This window comes from Falco cherrug, chromosome 2 (genome assembly GCF_023634085.1).
Source record: "Falco cherrug isolate bFalChe1 chromosome 2, bFalChe1.pri, whole genome shotgun sequence".
NCBI lineage: Eukaryota > Metazoa > Chordata > Aves > Falconiformes > Falconidae > Falco > Falco cherrug.
In genome coordinates this window covers 97,773,505-97,799,029 of record NC_073698.1, presented here as the reverse complement: position 1 = coordinate 97,799,029, position 25,525 = coordinate 97,773,505, and the positions used below count along the sequence as shown (strand labels likewise).

General features: G+C 37.6%; 1 long non-coding RNA gene across 2 annotated transcripts in view; it reads left to right on the top strand.

Moving 5' to 3' along the window:
• Nucleotides 1–2,709: 2,709 nt before the first annotated feature.
• LOC114014556 (uncharacterized) overlaps nt 2,710–25,525 on the top strand; it is a 47,086-nt gene continuing 24,270 nt past the window's right edge. Inside the window, exons 1-2 of one of the 2 annotated variants that reach the window (XR_008731152.1) lie at nt 2,710–3,835; nt 19,804–19,907. This is a non-coding gene — a long non-coding RNA (uncharacterized LOC114014556). The remainder of the gene's footprint in view (nt 3,836–19,803; nt 19,908–25,525) is intronic. The other variant, XR_008731153.1, reaches the window with a different exon arrangement.

Below are 25,525 nucleotides of genomic sequence, written 5' to 3'. Positions count from 1 at the left end.
ATGGTTAGGGTGCAGCCAAGGGAGAAAACCAGGAGCCAAGGCTGGCCACGGAACCAGCAGGTCTGGGGCCTCCATAATGACATCCCCATGCCACCGCACCCAGTGAGAGCAGGGCTGGGATGAGGATGGTGGCCAGAACCAGCCTAGAGCAGTGTGTCTGCCCCGCACAGCTGTGATGACAGGGAGGCCTGAGGTCCAGCCAGGGAGTCAGCCTGCAGGTGAGGATCACGATCAAGGCTAGAGACAGGAACCAGAGTGAGCCCAGGGTGCTGAGGTCGAAGGCCTGGCCAGGCCAAGCAGTCAGATCCGTAGGTTTGGGTCAAGATCTATGTGGTACATTGCCAGGAATGAAAATGGTTGCAATGCAGCTGCAACGTGACTCATACAGACACCCACCAGTCTGGAGAGCCTTAGTTTAAGAGCAGCTCACAAGGAAAGGTTGGAGAGCCTTCACTGATGCCTCTTCCAGCTTTTCTCTAAGAGCTCCCCAGCTGGCTGAGGCATCTCCAACAGCTCTCGTTTAGGAGAGGTGGCCTTGAGCAATGAGAGGAAAACTCCTGCAGTGGAGTACAGTACTCCAGGCCTTGACAGCTAACTCTGCTTTTTTCCCCTTCACAAACATCCATGAGTATTTGAAGCCCTCCATCACAAGCATGTTCTCCCTTTCCCTACATGTAGTTTCAGTCTGGAGGTGTGAAAGTGTTCACAGAAAAGATAAAAAGTCTGTGATTCACCAAGAGTTGCTGTAGGAAAGAGGATTAAGAGTGCTACTTCTTCATGAAGTTTTTTTCCCCAGTTGTTGACATTGGTAATTTTGAAAGACCTAAGCTAAACTAGTCAAGGTAAATCTGAACCTTTTTCGTACGGAGTCTGCTTATGCTGTTATTAAAATTATAAAGCTGTAATGGGGAAATTTTGAAACAAACTTTGAGGACTTCTGTTAGTGTCAAGACCTCCTACAGTAATTGGCACTGGTTTATTATGAATAACATCAGCCAAGATGGTTTTACTAACAATAGAGCTTTGATACCTGAGAAAAGGTATGAAAAAATATGTAGTTTGAATGTTCAATATTTATAAAAAAATATGAATTACTGGGCAGACTAAGATTTCTAGCCCTGGAAGCAAAAGCTGGTAAGCATTTTAAATCTAGTTGCAGTCGTGCTTTACTTGAAATACGTTATTTTGTAAAGTACATTTTCTGCTGAGTTTCTGACAACAAAGAATGGGGGGATTTGTTCCTCAATGGAAAGTGAATTCTTTTTTTATTATAAGATAACTGGATAGTGTGCCCAAAATGCCAATAGTGTGAGTCTTTAAAGATATTATAATTTATTCTGATAAATCTAATTATTGAGGAGGTCATCACCAAAATGAGAAATGCAGTGGGCAAAAGCGCTGATGCTCAACTGAGAGATCTAGGATTCTCTGTAAGGAACCAAAGCAAACAGTGCGATGCAGTCTAAGTGGCAGAAACTTACTGCATGTCATTTGTACGTTAGCTTTGGCATGGTGGTTGGCCATAATCCAGGCTTACAGCCAAAAAACAGAATCCAAGCTTATTAACTGGAACTGTATCGACATTATGAGAAGATAAATATGTATTGCAGGATTCAGGAGTGTTGCCGGTTTCCCAGCTTCAGCTGTCTTCACCTCAGATGCAGTCCAGCTATGTTCTGACTCTATGTGGATAAAACCTACATAAAGCAGTAGGGTCTCTACCACATGCTCTGGTTTTCTTAGAAAGGAAAACAAAGCATCCTTGCCATGTGCTGTGACATACGTATGATCTGAGAACCAGATCTTGTGATCCAGGAAATTTTGTGGCATGCCCTGGTATGTAAGTGACATTGCAGACAGAGACACCAGTCTTCAGTCTCTGACTCTTGGGAGGATAGTGGTTTTGAAGGATTTGTTAATAAGGAGTCAAGATTAATATTTGAATGTTCTGGTTTTAGTTAATGAAAAATATTTTTCAGTTGATTTTTAAATCTAATTTTTACCTTTAAGATATCATCTTTCTTTCCTGACCTCTTCTTTCTTCTGCCAAGCCTAGTTCAATCCTGTAGTTGTCTTCTCCTTCCCCACTTTACTGTATCAAAGCAGATATTTATTCCTAGTGCTCAATAACTGTAGTAGGAACAGTTCACTTCTGATTTGTAAACTTGATTGGACTTCAGTGATGAAAACAGAAGTCCACATTATTTTTTTATCTTATATGATAAACATCCAAAAACTGTGAGAGACAAGAAAAGTAAGTGAATATTTTAACTGATCTTTTTTTTTTAATTATTTTATTTGCTTTATTTTAGGGAAAAGCACATTATTTGAACTTGGGAATGTCTGCCTACTAAATGCAAAAGAGAAGTATTTTTTCACCTTAAACTCATGTATATTTTTCCCCATATTTTTTTTTATGAAAGAATTTTAGTAGCTGCATTAATAAGAATGCTTACTATAACAAAATAAGAATAATTCAGATCCAAAGTCAAATAATGAAAGACCTCTTGCACTGTAATGTATTTTTTCTGTACTGTTTTTAATTTTCATCCTTTTAAATACTTACTACTGTTTATGGCTTCAAAAAGCATGAGAAAATCTCATGTGCTCTTTCAAAATGTGATAGTGAAAAAAATTCTTGGAATAATAATGCAATTCAATTTCATTTCCAAAAGTATACAACAATTTTTGTATCTTCTCTGTTTCTCTGTTTTACAGAGTCTTGAGGGAAAGTAAGCAAAAATGTTGTTTGATTATGTTTTGTTTAAGAATATCCCACTGAGGAAAATGTTATGTTTCTTGCTCCTTTTCTGACCACCACCCATCACCAAACCAGAGCCAAAACCAAAATCTAAGTAATGCTGTGGTGCTCTGTTTTTATTAATAGGTAAACAGACCCCATCCATATGACATCTATTTAAATATACTACTAACACCTGTTGCATTCTCTTTAGTAAAAGGAATGCTTTCTTGATTTCATTTTCATAATCCCCCAAAAGCTCTTGCCTTCAAATTAAGTTCTTATATTTCTAATTCTTACATTTTATATGGCATCCAAATTAGTTGTATACCTGTAAGTTTCACAGTGCATTCACTCTGACACATTCTCAGAAATAAATTTTTGCTTACTTATTTATTCATGTCTATATTTTCTACATTTTTGTTAGACATTAATGTAAAATACTACATGATATCTTTTTATCCTGAAACTAAGAATAAATATATGAATGTATATGTATATTTCAGCAACTTCAACTCTCTCACCTGAATTATTTTCCAAATTTGGCAAATTAAACTTTAACTCTTGGTAATATTTTCAAGTATTTCAGATATACTTGCTATATGAACAAATGAAGAAAATTATTATGGAGAGAAAAAATGTTTCTGCTTTACAAGAATTTTGTTCTTGAGTGTTTATTTTTCTTGCAAAAGCAAGAAATGTTTGGGTATTCAGTGATGCCTTCAGAGGTTACGCATTCTGAAGCATATTAAATGTATTTCTTTAAAAAAATATACATTGTGAAAATTATGTTATTCATTTTAAAGAAATTGTTTGCATGATAACCATACAATAGATCTTTTATTTTTCAAGATGCGTCATTTCCAGGCAACAGTGTTATGTTGAGTCTTTGTTGACATTCTAATGTTGAAGAGCTAATCTAGTTGTAATACGTGATTACATGAGCCCTAGGTAGAGTGGAGTTGGTGGACTCTAGGGGTGGACTTCACTGTGCAGGAACCTCCCAAATTCTCATGCCCTGATGACCTTCAACCAGTCATGCACCATGGCTGTTCTTGGGAACTTGCTCACAGATGCAGCTGCCGTACTCTTCAGGTTGGTAACTATTTATTCTCATGACCCGTTGACCTTTGGGCCTTCATGCGTTATGAGTATCCATGGGAACTTGGTAGAGCTGTTACCCTCACACAACATTTGGACTAGAAGTTGTCGACCAGTTCAATGTCTTCAACACCAAATATTGATTTGCCTTTCAAAACAGAATTATGTGACAATGATAGGTTTAATTTTATCATATTTGACATGTTGATTATAGAAGATGAACTTAAGGCAATCCACATTCTAAAAGTTTTGTGTTTTCTTAAGCAACTTTGAATATCCCTGCTTACCTTCTGAATAAAGGAATTAGCTTGCAGTTTGGAAGAAGTAAGACTCAGCAGCAAACTACCATGAATAAAATATTTAAAAAAATAATCATTTGCTTGCTTTCTAATTTTTCACCCATCTTAGTGAATATTATGACATGGGGAATAAGCCGTGCTACACTTTCAATAAACTTTTGTGTAGAGATATTACTTCTTGGAAATGTTTACATTTAAGACTGTTGAGAAAATAACAAAACTTTTTTTTTACAGAAATTCTGAGAGGTATACCATTTCCACTCTCTATAGGGAAGTAGTTATAAGATCTATACTTTTCACCAAGTGTTTATACTATCTGCAAATTGTTGTAGATTATGTTAGTCATCTCCATTTCATTGCTCATTTTCACTCCAACAGCATTAATTATAAACCACAATATCTATGCACTGAAACTATGGTAAGGCAAATAGGGTTATTGACCCCAATATGTAGACTTGAACCTTACTGTTTCTCCACTCCCACTTGCAGAAAAGGTTTTGGATGTTAACAATTGCTATGTTTCTTTAATCTGGTTATTATGGAATGTATAAATTTAAGCTGCCCTTTATGGCCTGGATGCTGTCTCACCCAATCTAATGCTATTACCAACAGATATGTTTTATTTGCCATTAGCAAAAAAATAGTGAGGTGTGAATCTGAAAAAAACATTATGTGAAATATTCATGATAGAAAAAGCATCGCGTACATTATTTTTAATTCCATTGGTGTTGTTGCATTTCCTATCACTGTAGTATTTCATATAGAATATGAAGGGAATATATCCTTGTTGTCCTGATCCTGTCTTCAATTCCTCTGAGAAGCAAAAAACATTCAGGTGCTGATGTCTGAGGAATTCAGTCCATCAATGCTTTTCATTGTGAGCGGCAACATGTAAGAGGCAGTGTTAGGAGGAATGGGATGTGAGGATGGAGAAAAATGGAGTAAGAAGAGCTGTACAGTTGGGATCCACAGCCTAAAGCCAGTGGGCATAAATTCACCAGCTCCAGTACAGTTATGACGAATGACGCCAAGGGGGATTTTCTGGTTTCATTCTTAGGCTGTATCAGTGGAGGTGAAAGTGGTTGAAAAAATTCAGATACTGTATGTTTTTGTGGTTATCCTTCAATTTCCTTTTTCTCTTAATATTTTTTCTTTAGTATTAAACTTATTCCCCAAATTTAAATCACAATGGTTTAAATGTTGAGGAGAATAAATTTGTCCAAGAAGCCTTAAGAGACCATTTTCATAAATATTTTACATGTCAGCCATCATAATGTATGGCTAACAGGTGGCCATTACATGTCTGAAATATTCCATTTTTAATACCTGTTTATTACTTTCTGATAGAACCCTAATCAACCTTCTGTTATTCAAACACTTTTTCTGGTCTGTCATTTAAATACTTTAAAATTCAGTTGATGTTGCTGAAGGTCATTACTGCAGGAAGAACTCAAACAGAGACAAAAATTTTCAGTAAAAAAGTAGTTGAGCTCCTCTAATCTATAATTATACTCTCACTCCTAGTATTTTGAAAAACGTTTAAACCCATAAAACAAAACCTTCTTAATAACTGTTTCAATGATGTGTTAACAGTCAATAGCTGCCAAGTGGGAAAACTGTGAAAGTGATCAGACTTTGTGTCTCAGGCCTAATAAAGCTTCAAAGGCTAACCACATTATTGAAGTGATGAGGTGTTTAGACTTTAAAGCAGTACTCACAGCCTTCACCGTCAGTCTCTGCATTAGATTTCTAATGGACCTTTCTGTAAAAAAGGACTGTGAGGAAGCCAGGTCTAAAAAAAGATGTGTAAGGGAGAAGTAGGTAAGGGAGAGATCAAAATATAAGTGGTTTAATCAGAAATATGTGGACTACTGGTTAATTTTGATATGAAGCATGGAGACTGATGATTAATACCAAAGAAAGTAAGAAGATTGTAGGGACATTTGGCAGTAAAGCATCGTTTTGTAAATTCTGAGGATGTAGCACATCAATTATTGCATTTAATTGTTGCTACTCTGGCAGCTCTTAACATAAAACAAGTTCATCAGGAGCTTTGCCAGATAACCTCTGGCTCTGTACATAGATTCTTGAACAACATGTATAAATTATACTTCATGCATAACCCTGTCAGTGAAACACAAACCGTACAACTCCATAGCTACTGCTTGCTGAATTGGTAGACATTTTCACTGCCAATTTGGGGAATTATAAAATTCCGATAAAGGTTAGTTCCATGTCAAAGATGTTAAGTTAAAAGCTCCCTTATACTACATCTCAAGGAAGATTTTGCATGAAGGAAAACTTCAGACAAGATTTGAAATAAATCTAGGGGCTTTTTCTAAGTTAGACAATTCAGAAATATGATGTTTCCAGTTCTCAGGGTTTTTTCTCTGTTGTTCTCCATGTCATTCCACACACAGCTGGTTTAAGAGTAATTTACTGAGCAATCACTACTGTGCCAAAAGGGTGGGGATTGCATACCTGAGGTAATATTAGATTATAGCTCTTTTGTTATTAACTGTAACAAAAGAAGCAAATTACTCAGGACAGGCTAAAAACCTCATCAGATATAATTCAGCTTCACTCAGTGTTTCAACCATTTTAACTGTGGAAAAAGCAGAGTGAAGTAGCCAATACCGGTCTGCAAGTAACTGCAGTGAGTCTTCTAGTAATCAAAAAAAGTTCTAGAGCTCAATTCAGTACCTGTTCTTTACACTACTTCTGTGTCTTGTGATACGTCCAAAAATTACAAAAGAGTTTGTGAAACAATACAAGTTAATCTATAAAATTGTCATAGGAACCTTAAAACCAGTATGAATGAAGAAAGAAGGGAAACGTCTGGCTAGGGAAGCACCAGAAGGAACAGAAGGCAGGAAAAGGGCTGTGAGCAGGTCAGGTCCCAATGGCATATTGAATGGGAGGTCACCAAGATGCTGGCACATCTATGTGCTGCTTCTCAGGACACCCAGCTCTGAAAATAAGAGCCTAAGGAGAAGGCAAGCCTAAAGCAAGGAAAAGCGTAAGCTGACACTAAACAGATTCAAGCCATTAGAAGGTGATGTAAGGAAGACAGGGAACAGGGTAGGAGCCAAAATACATTTAGGTAAGTGGACAAAGGACAGTGAGTAAATCCTGTTGACTCCCTGACTGGGGCAGATGGAGATACAAAAAAACGTAATCACAGTCAGCCCATGCAAGGGTACAAAAGGCAGACCTAAAGCTAGCACAGGGTTGCACACCTAAGCAAGACCCAGAAAACAGCAGGCGGACTCAACAGCTGTCCCCCCTGCAGTCACAAGGAAACCTGAGCATACTTGCTGGGGTTGGTCTTGGTGCCTGCAGCATGGACAGTCATCTTCGATGCTTGTGAGAATGTGAGTGTGACAGTGCAACTGAGTGCATGAAATCAGTTTTGTTTCAGTGTTTCTATAAAATAAAATTACCTTCACATTCCATCAGGTCTCACTGAGTTGTTGCTAGTCCCATACAGTGATACGGCTAGTCCTGCCTTCTTAAGCTTACTTGATCTCTCTACTGTCTCTTACTGTCCAAAGTCTTCCATAAAGAGGAAAGTAAAAGAAAGTTTGCATATTTGTCCATTTCCAGTTTCTGAAGTGAAAGAGGTGCTTATAGAGCACAATTCTCAGCAGTGTCTGTAAATGGCAGCACATCTAGGATGACCTCCACAGTATTTTCTAGACCATGGAAGACTGTATAGTTGAATTTTCAGTGAGAAGACGACAAATGCGAAGAGCAGTGTCTACTAGACTTTTTTCCTAATTTCTGCCATGTCACCCAGGAAAGCTAGCTCATGTTTGATACTCTGGTGAAAATTTTGTGCAAAAAGCCTGGTTGCATTTTGTGAGCATGTGTGCTTATTAATTTAAAATAAATTATGCATCATGGGCTCTATCTCCTGTTCCTATCTTTGCTTTTTGCTTTCTGCAGCCTTTCCTGACTTTCCAGACTCCTTGACATCCCAGTCTTTCATTTTCCCCAGCCTTGCTAACAGTTCTGTTCCTCTAGAAATACTGAGTTAAAGATGTCAAGCAAATTAAAGAGAAGAGCAAAACTTTACTGAAAACTTATAATGCAAAACAAAACTGAGAACAGCTCACCTTTGCAGAGCACTAATTACAAATATTGCACTTGCTAGGATCAGCTGTGAGCATCAGTAATATTTACAACAGCTCATGCTCCTTCTGCAGCAAGGACTGTGTGTTTTCAAACCAGTTCCTACATGATTGCAAAATATACATTATTCAATTGGGCGTTCACATTTTCCCTTCCAAGATTATATCCTTTTTCTTTGCAGTCACCCATTCTATCACAAACCTCCTCCAGTTTGCTCTCTCTGTCTTAGCTATAGTGTATAGTACACGTAGCACTTTGGCTTCTCTCATAGTGGCTGAGACTTCACCAAGCAAATAGGAGAGACTATTGTTCTCTCCAGTATATGATTACTGTACTGCCTCCCTCTCTTTCAGACAGGTTCACTGCTCCTGTAGCAGTCCGGTGTGGGGACATGGCAAATATAAATTGCAGAGCACAATCAATCTCAGAGCGGTTAGCATCCTAACTCTCTGTCAGGATCAGCTCACATCTGAGGTGTAATTCAGGTTGACATTTGGTGGCAGTGAATAAAGCTCTTTGGTGTCAGGATGGTCAAGAGACAGAGTCTGAAATAAAAATAAAAGGAGTTCTTAAGTGTCTTTGAATACTCATATGAGTGGTTTGAATACCAGGATGAAAAGGTCATTCTGAGTAATGGTTCTGGCTCAGAGAACATGGTGGTGGGTGAAGAAAGGCCCAACTCTGAGAAGTGGTTCTGGGAAAGGGGAAGATAGCATGGGCCAGCATCTCCCTGCAGGTTCTGGGCTTAGAAAATGGAAGAGGAACAAGCAAGACAGGAAAAAGATGGTTACTGGCTGCAGAATGTGCTACCAGGGAAAGCATGCTAATGCAAGAAATCTGTCTACTCAATCATCACACATTTTCCTAGACAAATTTTACGCAGTTGGCTACTTTTCCCATGTGACTTCAGCAGTTTTGATGTAGTTCAGTAAATCTGGAATTATCATAACATCTGACCATAGCCTCCATTTCAATCCTTAATGATTATATTAATTATTTTACAATCAGCTTAACCACAAACATTTCTTGACTGATCTGATAGCAGGAATACTTACTCACACTCAACAGAATAGGGTGTTAATACGTATAAAATACAGAGCCATGAGCAGGAATCAGTCTATTTCAGCCACTACTTTGGCACTTCACTCATTCCCCCTGCCCATCCCACCCCCACCCCCTCCACCTCCCTTTTCGTTCAGATCAGAATCAAGCTCTGAGCCAACTCCTAAATTGTACAAAGGACAGCTGTGCCCTTATTATTCTGAAGATGTGTCTGTATACTGATTGTAAGAAGCATGGTCCAAAAGAGGAGCTAGACTTACAGTGGAGCCAGGAACCTTAAAGATTTCAAACACATTCTACTTTCAACTAAATAAATGTTTGATATACTTAACTCTGTAATTTATAGACAACCCCCCACCATGATCTTCAAACAATTACTATAAATAAAACTTGATGAGACATAACATATGGATATGTTATAGAAATGTGTTTTATTGGGCTTCTCAGGTTTCTTGATTGGCACTTTTCTGAAACTTCTTGCTTGTGACTGTCCACACACCAAACCACTGAACACCTTCCAGCAGTTCTGCGCTAAGTACATTTTCTTTATTATCCTGCTCTGAGATGCAAATGTAGAATTATCCGCCCACAGTTTTCCTATCCACTCTTTTTACAGACAGACATTTTCAGGGTTTGAATACTGGGATTCAGGAATATCAGAAAGATATTGTCAACACTTGAGAAAAAGATATACCAACTTGTTGTCTGGTTTTATTTTTTATACTTTCTAAAGCTCATTGTTCAGGATTTCTCAGGATGGTGGTTTTTTTTAGTGGTCTTTTGTTCTGTGTGCTTCAAGTCTGAACTTTTGTGCATACTGTCTGAAGAAAGAAATTATTTTTACATGGAGACATTAAATGTAGTTCTTCTAAACTGTTTGGAAAGCACACAGACATATGAAAAATAGTATTCTTATTATACACAAATACCTGAAATATATCCAATAATGAAAAAAAATAATACAAAACCCATCGATCTGATTTCAATTTCTGATATATATAATCAATACATATGCATATTTATGACTCTATCTACAGGATGAGTATATAATATAATTAATATGAACTTTACATTTAATAAAATGTGCTATGTATTATACACGTATGATACAATGTGGTTTTTTACACATACACACAACTGTAATGCTATAACAATGTCAATAATACTACAGATCCTCAAAGTCAAATTGGGATATAAAGAATAATTGGGAAAACATTACCAGAAATACCAGTTTTCATCATGGTCTTTGCACATCTGAGTTTGAATTTCTAATAAATGTTCTTCATTCATTCTAGGATGACCACACATGAAACAAAATTATATGGCTGCCTGGCTTATCATATTCCTTCTGCAAAATTAATTCCAGAATTTAGGTAATTTCTTCCAGAATTTGCAGTAGGATATTTGGAAAGTCTGCAATGTTTTAAATCCCAATTTTATCTCAATTTCCACTATGATATTAACAAATACTACCTTAGAATAATCATCATATTTAATGCTTTCAGTATTTTTTTCTGAATGCAAGAGTAAAAGCCACATTTTAAAATACATGAAAAGTCAGATATGAAAATGATAGCTTAGACTTCAAGCTAAAATAATAAGTCACAGTGAAGATTTGAAATTTCAAGAAGTGAACTTCTTTTCAAAAGAAAGTAGACAAAAGAAGATTCAGGAATTGTGATTTTTTTCTGGAGTCATCTGCTATTGAAAAGAGTGCGATAAAAGTTATTTTTTCCTGCTAGTTAACCGCAAAGATTTAATAATCACGTCTGGGTTTTTTTCCATGAAGAATGAATGCTTGGTCCAGATCGTACTGATATTAGTTGAAATATTTCTCACGAGTTTTAGTTTAGGTTGCTGAACTAGCATAATATTTTTAATGGATCCAAACAAAAAAATATGAAACGTCCAGCTTGTTACCTGAGCTAAATGTCTTTCATTCAATGACAGACTAATTTTTATAAATTTTATGTTACTTGTCATAGATATACATGTATATATATGAAAGAAAATGTTTAATCCAACCTTAATGAACTCTTCTGAGCTGTATTCTGGCTCTATAAGAAACGTGCTAAGTTACCTTTTTCCCCAGCCCAACAGAGGAATAAAGCATGACAAAGGCTGTAACACACTGGTAAATCAATCTGTCAGGATTAAAATATTGCTGCATCAATCATTAATTAGCCAGTTTCAGCATGGCACGTTATCCTTTTGAATGGTAAATGTTGTTAGCAAGTTAACCAATACATTATTAGATTATTTATTTTCACTTATTCAGTTTAGGTCTCCCATTTGTTATTTCATAATCCCTTGGGTATGAGAGGAATTTAAACCTAATTGTGGCTTACTTAGTTTGTTTATAGAGCTAACACTTTTCACTTCTGTCTCCCTATGTTACCTGTTTAAGAAATTACTGTTCTGTGAAATTGAAATTAGAAAAACAACCAGGTTTAAAAAAAATACCAAAATTATTGCCTGCAGTATGTACAACCTAAATACAGAATGAAAACCATACTTTTTCATGTATGTTTTTGTGAAAGTAAACTATTTTTATTTCTAAAGCCAAATTTTGCTATCACCCACACAACCTGTAAGCTTCATAAAGCTAATATATATATAATAAATGTCAGGATATTTTTATTTGGAATTTTTCTCTCAAGTATGTATACGATGAGAAATATGTAAATAGGCTTAAAAATGTGTAGCTAGATTGTCATTTAAGATATGAAGATGCTGATAAATTTTGTGGACAGGTAATATGTAATTCCTACTTTTTATTAATTGGCTTATAATTTCAAAATGAGCTTGCATGACTGCAGCTGCATGTTTGATTTTATCACTTGCTGTTGGCTGGTTTCTGGAAAATATCCATTTAGAGGTAAGTACTTAGCTGAATATGTATGTTTTCTGGAACCTGGGAGCACCAGTATCAATAGACATCTAATTACATGGCAATTAGTGCATATATATGCATATATAATTGTGCACTGATAGCATGCACTAATTGTGCATTATATATATATATGCATACACTTATGCATTATATATGTATTTTTATATATATCTCCATAGTGTATACATATTGTATGTGTATACTTATACCTGTATATATGGTATATATAGAGTATGTGCATGAGAAGCTATATAGAGGTGTGTGTATATATATATACACACTATATATGTAGAAAAATACATAGCTGAGTGTTTATCTGCCCTTATAATTATTTGCAGAAAACAGCATATGAGACTTTTAAATTGTAATATTTTCTTGATGAAAAGCAGTGTCATCTGTGACCTTTGTTGTTAACTTTTGTATGATTCTTTCTGAAAATGAGTTGTTCCCTCCCGGTGCAGATAAACAAGTATAAGTATCAGAATGGGAGCTAATACTATTGATTCCTAGCAGTTACAGAAGCAGCAAACACTTTACTGGTTTGTTATTTGCTATTTATTTCCATTCAAAGCAAGGGAAAGTGCTGAGCAGCATAAAATGGATCTTTATCCAGGTGCAGAAAGTCCCTTTCTATGTGTAAGCAGAAGAAATCTGCAACATGTACTGCTGTCCTCAATCCCTCTTCTAAAACTGGGAATTAAGATGCCTCACCCCTGGAAATGTTCAAGGCCAGGTTGGATGGGGCTCTGAGCAACCTGATGTATTTGAAGATGTCCCTGCTCATTGCAGGAGGTGTTGGACTAGATGACCTTTAAAAGTCCCTTCCAACCCAAACTGTTCTATGATTCTATGATTAAGTGCTATACATCAGTCTGGACCACAGCACGGAGCATAGCTGAGAGTCTGGGGCTGGTGAGAGTTTCTGCAGAGACTCGCACAGGCCGACCTGCTCTCGACGAGATCCTGGGTACTGTAGTACGCTTTTGGTGGGACACAGGGGTGGGGATAAACATACTGTCAAGACATACTCCCCTACATGTACTGGGAATTTTCTCCTGAGCTTCTTGCAGATATAGGTTAGGATCTGTCACTGTAAACAACAGATGTGACAGGAACATTTTTACTTTTGGAAGACTTCTGTTAATTCACCCATTGGGTTTAAAAACCCAGAGTCTGTTAAAATGTTACCGCTTTTAAACCTATTTTTTGATGTCTTTTCAGATTTTCTTGCTTTTTTAAAAGATTTTCTTCCTAAGGCAAACAGTAGAGGCACCTTTATTTCAGGAATACTTTTTGTAAGGGTCTGACAAGGTTCAGTCTGTCACCAACACACTGAAAAGAAAGAGGGTTTTGAAGAAAAGTATTCTTACGTGTCCTTTTTTATCTTCAGTCAGGAAGGTTTTAGCTCACGTGGCAGTATTAATGTTTTCACTGATGTAGTCTAACAAGTTTGCTAGTCTGACCAATAAACTAAACAGGCTCAAACCTAGTGTCTGGCAGCAAGGCCAGCTGGCGTGAAATGGTCTGTATCCATACAATTAAACTCTGTTAGCCTCCAAAAGAGAGTGGTGGCTGGCAAAATAATTACTGGGAATGGTCTCTTGCATGTGCTCATTCCTCAACCTTGCACAGCAGTTGTTTGGGAGAGTAATATTTGTTTCATTTAAAAGCCTGCCAGGGCTCTTCTATCAATAGATGATCAAGCTAGAGGACTCAGATCTGAGCTCTTGCTTTAGTTAATTTGCTAGTACAGACACAGCCACGGTACTGCAAAGACAGAACATAATATTACTTTTAAAGCTAACTTACAAAATAATGAGTTTTGCAAAACAGTAATTTCAGTCAGTAAAAACCAGAGGTTGCTGATGGAATTGGGAGGAAGTAAACTGTTGTGTTGGTTTTAGCTGGAAAAGTTGTGTATGTATGTTTCAACACTTATATCTTTTAATAACAAACTTTAAATTCTTCCTCTGAGAGTGCTGAGTGTTGAATGTTTTACCTGAAATAATAGGCTGTTAGTATGTAGCAGGTATTTTTAGCTAAGCACTATGAAAACTTGCAAATTCTACCCGTAATTATTTTTAAAGAATCCGTATTTGGATCCCATTTTGTGGTGTCTTGATTATTTCATAAAGTTCCATTCATTTTTAAAAAATATCTATTTGACAAATGTTATAAAATCAGCACTGTGTAACATATTCTTCCTGAAACAGAGCTGGGTGGCTTTCAACTTAAGTCAACTGCATAGTTGTTTCCAAAATATGAATCTGTTCCCAAAGTTTGAATTTCAGAGAAGATGTTACCCTTCAAAGAAATCAGTTATCAGACTACACTTTTTGTGGCTTTTTTTTTTTTTTTTTTCAATATCCAGAATATCATTCATCAAAAAACTGTTGAAGCCGTGACTGAGCTGTTAAAGGGAATGCATCTTCCTATCCTTTATGAAAAGCATTTTGTGTCGAAGAGGTCAGTTTAAATTCGTCCAAGTGTTGCTAATGAAGCAAAACTGCTAACGATTGCACTATCTTTTTTTCTTTCAACTTCAAGAATCAGGACAGAATACAGATAAGTCAAAATGATGCCGCAGTGTGTCTGACACAATTCAGTCTGTGGTGGCAAGGATAGTTTATCTTTACTTTCATAGAGGTGACAAATTACCTTGACACTTCTGATGTGGAGAGGAGAGATTTCTTGGTTAGCATTTCTTTGAGGAAGATTCACACTTAGCCTGACAGAAGGTACCACCAGCCCTGAGTACCACTTCCATTCAAAATCTTTCCATCTTGCTGCAGTGTCCAAGTACTTTAGAGGAAGACTCAAATCCCTTTGTAAACAAAAAGAGGCATTTTCTTATTTTTTGCTTTCCAGTGATAGCTTAGTTTTGGTTTCCCCAGCTCATTTAGAGACAAAACGTTTCCTTCAATAAAACTATGGCCTTGAATTCCAGTCATTTCTCCAGATGAGCTAAATATTAAAATCAAAGTTGTTCAGCAGTTGGTGCCCATTGGGTTGGATTTGTGTGAGATCCTCATCCAGCTGAGTCCTAGTTAGTGACAAGCTTTCTGAGCCTGGAGGCACCTTTTCCTACATATTCCTTTGCACAATGGTGATCATGAATCTTGATCGCTAAGTCTAGGTATACATTATATGTGAGAAGATGAAATAATCACTGTAAAGATCAGAGTTATTTTATTTTACAGGGGGTTTTGGATATCTTTAGGGGTATAAAAGTTTTAATGCTTTTTTTGCTTTTTTTCCCAGAGTCCAGTCTTTGGTTTGTTAGATATGAATTTACTTTTGTTTCTTTGGATTGAAAACCAGCAGAGGACTTCTTGCTTTCAAATATGAAGACACAAACTTTTTTCTTTTCTTTTCTGAGAGAAAGAATTTGTAGCTTTATTCTCTTTAAAATCCTTAAAAAATGTGATCGAAATTTTGTAAGGCAACAAAATCAAAGGATGTATACAGCTTTCATGCATCAGATATATATCTACCTGTGAACTAAAACTAAAGATTAATTTCACCCCTTACCTAGAAATGTTTACAGATATTACAAATCTTAATTAATACTTTTTCCTTTTGGAAAAAAGCATTTATAAATCTCCAATCCATTTCCTTTTGAAATCCTATACAAAGTACTTGGCAAGAGCCCATATGGTGACCTGGAATCTAAATTCCTGAAAGTTTTAAAGCCTATTTCTGTAACTGGATGCAAAAAGCTAAAGTAATGGAAACCGTAACTTGTACTGCCCATGAATTATTAGCATTGTAAATGATGCTATTTGATACTGTGTTGCACAGCAATCTACAGTGAATTATTGTGTGTTATTTTGTTTTCCCTGCCACCCTGTGACCATTTGCCTGGGGATTTCAGACCTCGTCTTACAGCTCTGCTGTAAATATTTGACCTCTCATTCTCTCATTTGTCTGTTTTCTCCCGCTGAGTCTTTTCCTCTTCTCATAAAAGTCAGCGTGGGAGACATCAGGACACTGAGCGATAGCCTGTCATGGCAGCTACCCAAGTTGTGCTGTGCAGCGCTGCCCCTCTGCAGGTCGCATCCTGACAGAGGATGCTGGCAGTGTTGCAGCCTCTGGGGAGAGGGGGATTTCCTCAGTGTAACTAGAAAGGACAAGGGTCCTTTTGCAGCCAGCTCTTACCAGGGAGGAACTAGTAAACAAGGCAAATGCCATAGCACCTTGCCTGGCTGGGATTAAAGGTTCACAATAAAATCTGCTCACGACACTAGCTTTCAAAATCTGTTCTCCCCAGATGAAAAAAGTACACCACTTCCAGCCTTTAAGGAATATTAAAAATCTTTCATTTCCCCCATGCATTCACCTCTGTTGCATTGCAGGATGTTTTGACCTTTAACAATAAGATTATGAAAACAATAGGCCAATAGCCTAGAGGACTTCTGCAATCCATATGCATATTCATTGTGCTTTGGTTAATGAAAACAGTTGGAAAAAGAATGAAGGTGAAGGTTCAGATAGCTTGTTACCAGCTTGAGACGTTAGATCAATTTCAGGGAAAATATGATATGCAGTAAATGACTCAAAGAAGGATACAGAACTATACAGCTATTTGCAAGGGCATTTTCATTATTACAGCACATAGGTTAGGTCACAGATCTGGTAGCTATAACAAATAAGAATTCATAGTACACATAGGGAAAAGAACACCACAAAACAAAGCAAAAAACCCGCCTTCCAGAAACAAACAAAAAATAAATCTTTCTTTAGATATCATTTGTTGTTTAATAGCATAATTTTAGCTGAACTAGTCTGTAAATGGTCAAGACTGATTTAGCCCTACAATGGTTCTCTCTGACCCTCGTGCTGTCTGCTTAGGGGAAGACACACATGATAGCTGCTGGTGAGGGCTCCACTCTTACAAGCCCTTAGAGAACAACCTGTGACAGATAGTGCCCTAATTTAGCTAAACTGTTCGTGTGGCCAAGGTTTTACAGTTCTGTTCCAGAGCTGGATTCTGGCATATTTTGCTTATATAATGTTCTCACTGCCTCCTTCCAGACTACTTTATATTCCCAAGACCAGAGAAATTCTCTTATTTTTCCCATTACAGTGACTCCCTGGCTTGCCTTAAAATTAATGGGCCCTATGCTTTTACAATGCTTTCTTTGCTTCCCTCAGTAAATGACTAGAGATCTATATTTCTTTATGTTTCTGTAAGCTGACTCTCTTCAGTAGACTTGTTTCCCACAGCCAACACACAGGCTTGGAGCACATGATAAAACTGGTTGTCCTGACTGGTCTGTTGGATGCCTAGTCTGTTATAAATTATTATAAATTCACTTGGGCTAGCCACCAGTGAAGGCTCCTGGAAGAAGCCATTTGCTTTTAGTTTTCGTCAGGGAGTTATTCTTTACTGCTGCCGCATGGAAGCCACTTCTGTCATGCCCTGGATGAGAAGGGGAATATCAGCAGCTAAACCATTTATCTAAGTGAAGTGAGCCTCACTTCCACTTACCTGAGTAGACCAGGTGAATGTTGATGTCGGACGTACTGTATTTTATTGTAACTCCGTCAAAGTGAGCTCTTAGACACACTAATACATTTACCGTGATACTAGTGTTTTCATGATCTCCAAAGCCTTTCTAAGTCTATTTTACACAGGCTTTTATGGGAAACCTAGCTGTTAAATTGGCTGCAAGCAGACGTATGCTTTCTTCCCCAAGTATAATAGAAACACTGAAAGCTGGAAATAGAAAGTTATCCTGAATGTTCTATTACAGCATTCAGCAGAAACTTGCTTACAGCTCATGCCAAGATCTCCATACAAGTAATGCTTCAGAAAAATTGATTAAATAAGTAGTTATTACATTATGATCATGTAACAAAAATGTTGTTAAATATTTCTGCTAAATGCAAAGTTGCCTTGCATAATAAAGAGAAGTGCACATACAGACCAATTCATTTTTATGAAGCTAGGGGAAATCATTAAGATTAGAACTATGGAAGATTAGAAATCCATGGCAAATCCTGGATCTAAATGAAATGCATTTTAATATATAGCTCTTAGTGCTTTATGAATGTGGCAACAGAAATTTACATTGTGAAGAAGTTTATAAGCAAATTATATGTTTCTACATTTATCTTTATCCATACTGCAAGTTTCAGTTCATTATTGAATGGGAATCTACAATAAAGATCATGAGGCTTAATTAATCTACTTTACTGGTTATAAGCTATAAGCTGTCAAACAAGATAACAAGTAAAAGGAATTCTGTCAGTTAGTTGCATTTTTTTACAACATATTTGATAAGTTCTAGTAAATGCAAAAAAAAAAAAAATAATGCTCTTCTCATACAAAATGCATTTTCCAGTGTTTTGAACTCACTTAGAAGTCATTAGCTTCAGGCAACAGACAAAAGTTGCTGAGTAGGCTTGGAAAGCAGATAGTCATTATCTATCTGGGCTTCACTCTACTATTACATTACAGTCAGCATGGAAAATAAAAAAAACATGAGGAAAAGACATTTGACCACAAGACCTGAATATTCATCGTTTTAACGCCAGCTGAGGAAATTCTGCGGGTCAGTAATCTGGAGGCACTTTTGGAGTTGCATCTCATCTTATTTCCTCCATCAGTATAGGATTTTTCATGTAGTTGTTTCTAAATTCGTGGCTGATTACATCTCAGTTAGCCAGAAGAGATGCTTAAGTGGACATGCAGATATATACACAAATACTTTTAAATTCTTTTAATCTTAAATTCTTTTACTCCAGGACTGAACAGCAACCAGAGATCAGGAAAGTTAGAAAAATAAGTATCTTCAGTTGCAGAAAACTAAAGATTTCACAGCCATGCTTCAAATTTCACACATAAGAGAAGCAAATTCCATATTTTGGGAGGATAATGTCGCTGGAAGCAGCGTTCAGTGATAAAATGTGATAATGCCTTTTGGGGCACAGCCACAGTTCAACCAGGGAGAAGAAAAACAGCCAACATCTTCACTAAGCAGCTGTGGCTAAAGTGGAAAACATTAATAATGGACTTAATTTATGAACATATGGGTTACTGCATGAAGTTAGTCACAAGTTACCAGCATTCTTACTCAAAATTCCAGCAGTTTGCATGCAGTTTTTAACCTTCCCCCCGAAAAAGTTTCTCCTGGACGATCTGAAGGGGTCAAACTAAAACTACAAATTAAGAAACAACAGCCTCTGAAGGTTTATAAAAGTCTTCAGAAAAACTCTCTATATAGAGTGTCCTCTGTCCTAGCGTTAGGACAAAAGTGGAGTTTAGCCATCACGGTGGCTGCAGCAGGGCTGAACACAACACAGCCCGATCTGTGCCTGCACTCGCAGCTCAAACAGACCATTCTGGATGGACTGGAGGAGCAGGTCCATAACTCTGAGCAACAGCCCACAGTCTGAGTTGGACCAGCCTGCTAGCTTATGTTAAAGATCTTAAGGGTTTCTCTTATTTATATGGCATACAATTATCCTACAGACTCAAAGATCACCTGGAGATCATTTGAGTTCATAACCCGGGTTCTTTCAGTACATGTTACAGCTGGGAAAAGTGACATCAATTTTTTTCCCAGCAGGTTATTCCAAATCTGTTACATAAAGCTGATACTTCCATGGCCAAGTGTGTGAAGTGACATGTTGCTTTAAACTATCAGAGCTGCAAAAGTGAACTGGAACACAGGTAAGAACTACAATGAACTGATTTTTCACTTTGGCCTTTGAGGTGCTGACTGTAACAGGTGGAAAAAAAGCTAGCCATCCTCAAACAAGTTTCATGTGTAAAACACAGCTTGTTCAGCCTGCTGGTTGGCAGTCCACCCACTAAAATTACTTAATGTCAGTAGAAACTAAAAAGCATAAAGCGATGCAGAGCACAGAGTTTGCTGCAGTGTGTCACTTACTGAGCAAAGTTGCCCTCCTAAGACTGGTGGCCACAGCTCCAGGCATCCAGTGGAGTGCCTCTCACAGTTATCTCTCAAGGTGAAATAGGCACAGATTTCCTGCAGAATGAGCAGCCTATTCAGACTCCAGACTTACTGCACCATGTGTGCTTCATTAATTATTATTATTCATGTTTTAATTGTTATTATTTTACAGTGCCCAAGAGGAATGTAGGGGTTTTGTCATCTGTTAAAGACACAATTAGAAGAACTAGGCTCAAAGGAGCAGCAGAGGCAGATGGTATATTGGCAGTTAAATTTGTAAAACTCTTCTTTCAAGTCTTGCCAGCAAGCAAAACAGCTTTTTTTGCCTTCCCCCCCCCCCCCCCTTTTCTTTTGCTTTCAGGCAAACAGTTTATTTCAAGATGAGTTGATGCTGTAGTTGGGAGGGTGGAGAGGGACACAATTGGGTCTCTCAAGAGTTTTGACATTCAGAAAAAAATGCAAGAAACTAAAATTATTTTGACTGAGTCACAAATCATTTATTCATATGTTCTTGCCACAGAGAAACCTCCACTAGTTTTTAAACCAAATAATATGTGCCATGTGTTCAGCTTTTCTCTTCTGTCTGTCACGTTTCTAGTTAACCTTGTTAACTGGGATAGTGGAAAAACACTGGGGTAATGTAACACAGACAGTGACCTGCCAGATGACCTATGCAGATCAGATGAATAATATCAATTTCAGGGTTGACTAGGGGTGTGGATAGGACCACTACTGCTAATAAAAGCTAGGATTTGTTTTACAATCACAGCCTTCACAGCAAAGCAGTAGCCTTCTGAGGTACTGTGAGCTGATCTGAACTGCAGGTGAGAGTGCAAGTGCTCACACACCATAAAGAAAAAAAAAAGTTTACTGAAAGGGCAAATAGTAAGGCTGTCAGAGAGTTAGGATTACTTGTTTAAATGGCATTTTGGGTCAGGAAGCAGCTGGTCTTAAATAAGCAAATACTGCTTAGAAATGAGTATTGTGCTCTGTAAATATGGTGATAGACAGGAGCTAAAGGATTTAAAGACCCAGAAGATATTGTGGAGTTTTCCAGTTTTCTGCTGGTAAGATGTGTAACCTGTGAACACATATTATATGTTCACAAATATTATATGAATAAAAATTGTCCCAAAAATGTATTTTTGATATAGGATAGCTTGAATTTAAGTTCCCAGCAGCAGGCCAGATTCTGCCAGTTCATGTACTCAGTTTCGCAACACCCATGTTTCCCACGTGGAGTATTTAAAGGCTTTGCTAAGCTGCATACTGAAGTGCTTTTATTCAAGGACACATTATTTAGAAATGCTTCTGTGGTCTCCACCTCTCTCTAGCACCTATAAAGAGCAAATAATTTATCCTGCACACTTTTACTGAAGCTTTGCATAAATGGGTGAAAGTGCAGCCTCCCTCGCTCTCCTGCTGCCTGCACACTGTGGAGCAGGGCCAGGCACACACATGAGAATCTTTTCTTACGAGCCTCCAGTGAGTTCACTAGACCTGGTGGTAACACGTGTCTCAGATATTTTGAGAGGAGAAGGAAAAAAAAAAAAGAATAGGAAAAAAGGGAAAGATTTATGAGTTCTGCCATAATTTCCCGCCAGTTTATAGAACAACTGAAAGCTTTCAAATATTCCATAATATGAAAAGCAATGGCTTGTTTCAGAAAAATAAATCAGTTGTGTCTTTCCCAGCCAACTTATTGTTCCAGGCAATGGGAGGGATATGTGCTCTACCAGAGAGAAGAAATTGTTGCTAGTGAAGTGATTCATTTGTAAGTCCCCCCAAAAGAAACCCCAACATTATGAGTACATTACTCAGCTTTCTTTCTTCAAGAGTGAAAACCATAATTAGCTGTGCAGGGACATAACTAATTTATGTGAATTTATGTAGAAATATGACTAGGAACCTGGGTCATTACAACCTGTAGTCCCTTTGATAAATTCATCATTGTTATCTGAAAACTGGTACATTTTGTCCATATTATTTCTGTGCAAAAGTGCCCTCTGCATTGCCTTCCTGTTGTATCCATGTTAGTTTTGCTTAAATGGTTCATTTTCTTCCCCTTTGTCCTGCTGTTTATAACTCTGCCAAGTTCTCAGTCCTCTTTGCTGAAGGACCTTTCTTTTTTTTAAATGTCTTAAGTATAATTAAAGGAATTATTTAGGCAGTGTGTTAATAGTGCATGACAAAGTAAAAAAACCCCCACAAAACAACAACAAAAGCAACAACAAAAAAACAAACCCAAAACAAAACAAAAAACCAAACCCAAGTTCTATCAGAATTAGTGGGCACAGTTTGATTCTGGCTTGTGTCAGGCACACAGCTCCAGGAGAGCTCCCTCCCTGACTGGATGCTCTCCAGACAGTTGTGTTAGCATTATGTTTTATGAAATCTCATATGCTGTAAAACTCTGAAGCCTGAGCATAGTGCTAGCACTGCTTCTAGCTCTGGACTCTGAAGCATGTCATACCCAAGTGCACCACTCACATCTGACGCCCTTCTGTGAAGTCAGGACCCTATAGCTCAGTACCTAGGCACAGAAATCAGTGTGGGCTACCCTGCTGTGGAAAGGAAAAGCATGCATCGCATCATCAAAAGTCACATCCATACACTGTAATTTCATAATATGTCAATTTAATAGCATGGTATCAGCTGGAGACCACAAATGGTGCAGAGAAAGATTTCCCAAATTACCACAGCTTGTAGGGAAACATTTGACAGCTTGATTATAATACATTATTATAGGCTAGAGCAAGCTTCGAGATTCAGAACCCCATCCTAAATATTAAAAAAACAAAACAAACAAACTTAGATTTTTGGCAAACTTAATTTAAAGACTGAGATCTGTCACACAGAGATGAATTTTCCCAATGAATAGAATTCAAATCATGAATGTAATAACAACTGTCATTTATCCCAGTTCAGTACCAGCTACTTTCCCTCTGCTGCCATTAAAGAAAAGAACACTGAATAGCTAAATATATTTGCAGCCTGAGAAGGATCAATAAAGATCTACAAATCCTCCATGGGCCTGAAGCTTTTGTTCAGAGGTGCTGTAGACAAGAGCTTCCCTTATTGTACAGAAAAGGGAAAATTTTGAATTTAAATAGTATGAATTTTTCATGTTTTTATTTCATACAATACATAAGTAATTTTCATAATAAAGCAAATAATAATTTCATATTCAAATACATTTTTTCATAATAAAAGCAAATGCAAAGGTCCGGGGGGATAATCTGGTTACATCACCATACAAGATCAGTGAGGAAAGGTGTGCCTCCCCCCTGGGTTCTGATCACCATCCCATTGGAAGGAAACCTAAAGCAGGTGTTGCTGGGGAAGACTGTGGCAGCCACTGGAGCAGAGGGAGGCAGAGAAGACATCCAGCCTTGGCCCCGAGGCATGGCTCCTCCACACAACAGACATTTACTTCCTGTGCACTTGGGTAGAGTTTGTGGAGATCTTCATCCTTACCAGTGTTTACCAGGCAGACTTCCAATGGCTGCATCTATACTGAGAAACAAACCAGCAGCAGGAAAAGATCCCTAGCTCAGAAGCCAAGAGGTACAGACAAGCTTGCGTGCACGTTGCTGACAGCTAGCTGCTTCTGTGCTTGCAATAGATTCTGAGTTTCCTTCTGGGATTTCCCTCTGGTCAGACTATTTGTTGTGGGGGGTTTTTTTGGTGGGTGTTTTTGTTTTGGGTTTTTTTGTTTGTTTGGTTGGTTGGTTTGGGTTTTTTTAGCTCAAAGTTTCTGATGTGATGTAAGAATACGTAACAGAGATGTTCCTATCGCATGAAATTGTGGGGTGGTATTGCATGAGGACCTGTGTGATGTAAGTGCATCTGGGGCAAACCCTGCTGGTTTATACAGAGTTAAACTCTGCATCTGTCTCTTGTTTCTTCCATACTGGCTTTTGGGATCAATCTCCAGAATGAACTGTTGCCAAACCATAAACTGGAATTGTCTTTGGGAGGGCTAAAACAGAGAAGCCCAAAGCAGCAAGGGAGCTAAGAACTGGCAGGGTGGATGATCACAGCTCCTGTGTCCAGGCTCGCTGCCACGCACAATAGCCATGTCCATTGTACTCGTTAGCGTGTGTGACAAACACACAGAAACATAAAATCAGGCAAGGATTTTAAGTTTCATGGTTGATACTAAAATACATGACTTCAGACTAAAATCAGAACTTCTTTAGAGATGACCTTCTTGTTAAAGCTTTGCCTATGTACAAAAAGTGATTGTTTTTCAGGGCTCAGTGGCTGAGGCTCCTCTCATCTAATTTTAGATGTACGTATTTAACCTATCCTTCTAGATTTTACATATATTCAATGAGGAAAAATAGTCACTTCAGGAGCACCATTCATTTCTAAGTGAGGCCTACTGGAGGCATACTGCATTTTGCCACAAAGGATGGAGTCAAATATTTGTTTATAATGGATCTTTTACAGTCTTCTCTTTCCTGAATTCTATGAAGCAAAAGGTTTTTATGGTATAACATCATTAAAATATTATAGTTTAAATTAGTGTTAATGTAAAACTAAAAAATATTTTCAGTCTTTTTTGTGATTTTAAGTATTTCCCCAGACGTATTTCTGATAATATTGCTGATCTATACAGAATATTTAAACGCAAAGTACACAGTAATCTTTTGCAAGAAGTGCTACACACACAAAGATAAAAAAAACTCCCAAACTTCTGAAAAAAACCCCAACCTGAATTAAAAATTGATGCTTTTTTTCAATAAAATATAAGTCAGTCATTACAAAGGCAGAGGCTTATATCATCTTTGCAGCTGGTTCAAAGGATCATGACCTTTTTTAGCACTTTCATGTAAGAAACTTAAGCTTTTAAGCCTCAGGTGCCTCAAAGGTACTCATCATGGAAAAGGACTCTGGAGGAGGAAAGGGAGACCTTACTGGTGCCCCCTCTGGAGCGGACTGTCTGGTTTGACACCTGAGGGTCCATATGTGAGAGAGGGGTTGGGAATATCTTGATTAGCCCTTGAAACATACGAGACACCACAGAATCCAGATGAGAGGTACAAACCTACATGACACCGGAATGCCATAATTCTGATGAGGTTTATCAAGGCCAGGGATTTACAGCAAGGAGGTAATAAAAGAAGAACCAAATTCAAAAAAAATCAGAAGACCTGATTAATAGTAAACAATCTCTTAACTACTACGAGTTCTGCAGCCAAGTGCTCCAGTAAATGCTTGACTTCTATAAGACTAGGGAGATGAGTTCACGGATGTGAGGTGCATTACCAGTGTTGCTTTAGTACCAATGTTAAGTTACCACAGTCTTTATTCTCCCTCATTTGCAACAGAAATGGGAATATAACAATTACTGGTCACCTAGCTGTGC